The following is a 2,407-nucleotide window of genomic DNA, read 5'->3' as shown; positions in this document are numbered from 1 at the left end:
TCGTTTCCTTCTTTTTTGGTACTAATAGATGAGGAAATGGGGCTCTAGGCATAAAATCAGACCTTTCAGGAACCGAATTCACATCATCAGAAACTTTATCAGTCTCTTCAGCTACTAGTCCTGAGAGGTGAGATCCTGAGGGATGAACTATAGTATGTTCACTATCGGGCATGGTTACCTTATTGTCTACAACTCTACCACTTCTAAGGGTTCTAACAACATTCAATTGATTCGATGGTTTTGCACCTAATTCATGAACTCCTCTAGGGTTGGGTTGTGTTTGACTAGGAAACTTACCTTTTTCTCTCAAAGAATCACTTATCAGACCAACCTGGGTTTTTAACTCGGAAATAGCCTGACTATTTTCTTGTCCTATCCTGTTACTAGCTTGTAGACTCTGTTCTACGGATAACTGAAATTTTGCAGTTTCTGAGTTAACAAGGCGAGAGATTCCTCTAAACTTAGGATTTTCTTATCTGACTGATTCTGAAACTGAGCTAATCCTGAAGGATTCTTAGTATAACCAAAACCTGAGGGAGCATTAGAATTACTAAACTGACCTTGACTTTGGCCCTTAGACCACGAAAGGTTCGGATGGTTTCTCCAACCAGGATTATAGGTTTCTGAATATGGGTCAATCTTTTGACGGTTATCAAATCTAGTGTTATTATAAAGAGCATTGGCTTGCTCTTCAATATTCTGGCCTTCCCAAAAAGGCTCCACTCTACCACTAGTCTGGCCCACTTCTAAGGCTTCTAACCTTTTTGCTATAGCAACAATTTTGGCATCTGATTCATAACCTCCTTCTACCCTATTAACGTTTCCTCTACTTAAAAGAATTGTTTTCTGGGATGCCATACTATTTTCCCATTGCTGGGTTTTTTCGGCGATTTCATTAAAAAATTCCATTGCCGCATCAACAGTTTGGTTTTCAAATCCACCAGTGCATAGAGACTCAACCATGGTCGTTGTGGAATAATCTAAACCCTCATAAAGGATCTGAACTAGCCTAACCTTTTCTAAACCATGATGAGGACACTAGAATAATAAATCATTGAACCTTTCCAAATACCTATATAAAGATTCTCCCTCTTGTTGTGAAAATGTGCATATTTGCGTCCTAATAGACGATGTTTTGTGCCTAGGTAAAAACTTATTGAAAAAGGCAGATGTAAGTTGTTCATATGTCTCAATTGACTCAGAGTCCAAACTATATATCCACGACTTGGCCTTATCTTTTAGGGAAAATGGGAATAACCTAAGTTTCAAAGCATCATCATCTAAGCCTCTAATTCTTAGAGTAGTACAAATTTCCTCAAAATACCTAACATGGTAATAAGGGTTTTCATTTTCTTTCCCTAAAAAGATTGGGAGCATCTGTAAGGTCCCAGGTTTCAGTTCATAGGGTGCCTCCGTTTCAGCTAACTTAATACACGAAGGACGAGTAGTCCTAGTTGGATTCAACAAAGCTTTCAAAGTTGCCATTTCTGGCGCTATCGGAGCAACATGGATTCTCTCCTCAGTCAAAGGACGTTCAAAAACAGACTCTTCAAAAGTCGGACTTTCTAGATTAAGGTAATCGAGACTTTTCTAACTACTAGGTTTCTCTTTAACAAATCTACCTAGTGCGTCTCTTTTACGTTCAAGCATACAATAGAATTTTCTAAATTGGAAGGGTAAGCAAACACATATCAAGGCCGACTCAAACAAATCAAACCTATTGATTTCTAGCAAACAAAAAGCATGATGGCTCCACTTAGATTGTTTCTAGACCAGCTTCTAATCCTTTGAATGGGAATTCGTTACAATTTAAGCAAACCCCTCTGGAATCAATCCGAGTTAACGTAAGTTGAATAGAGGCGAGGGAAGCTCGGTGGAGCTTTGATATCCAAGGCCGCACCGGTATTACAAGGCGGCGCAGTCTCGCATTCAACTTACAGAAACCGTCAAGAACTTCGAAGTATGCTTAAAAGAGTAACCAATATTTTTCGAATGACTTTCCTGTTAAGATCGTTACCCTATCGGTCTCGTTCTAGTCAAAATTTTAGGCTTAGTTTCGCATAGGTTACGTGTTCCTAAAGCGGGCAAGAAGAGAACGGTGATGAAATCCGAACCCTTATCTTGTATGGCCAGCCCTTGCCCTTTACTAGAAAAATAAATGTCCGTATTCAGTCCTCAACATATATGCATACGAAGGAGTCCAGTAACTCGCTGACAGGGGATTCGCGAGTGTTTAGAATCTTACCTCCCGTTCCAGACGGGGGATGAATCAGTTGTAGTCGACTCGGGCCACTGACTCCGATGTCTAGTGTACGAACCCAAGGTGCAGATACAATATTGTAATCGTCCTCCTTCTCTGCAAACAATTTATATTTAAAGTACCCTTCCGTAGGGTAATAAAAAAAAT

At 39.8% G+C, this 2,407-nt stretch overlaps 1 pseudogene; it reads left to right on the top strand.

The window, feature by feature from the left end:
- Positions 1–1,021: 1,021 nt before the first annotated feature.
- On the top strand, positions 1,022–1,121 carry LOC113307281 (annotated as a pseudogene).
- The last annotated feature ends 1,286 nt before the right edge of the window (positions 1,122–2,407 follow it).

This window comes from Papaver somniferum, chromosome 8 (genome assembly GCF_003573695.1).
Source record: "Papaver somniferum cultivar HN1 chromosome 8, ASM357369v1, whole genome shotgun sequence".
Lineage (NCBI taxonomy): Eukaryota > Viridiplantae > Streptophyta > Magnoliopsida > Ranunculales > Papaveraceae > Papaver > Papaver somniferum.
Note: the sequence above shows the minus strand (reverse complement) of the source record. Positions and strands in the feature narration are given on the sequence as shown.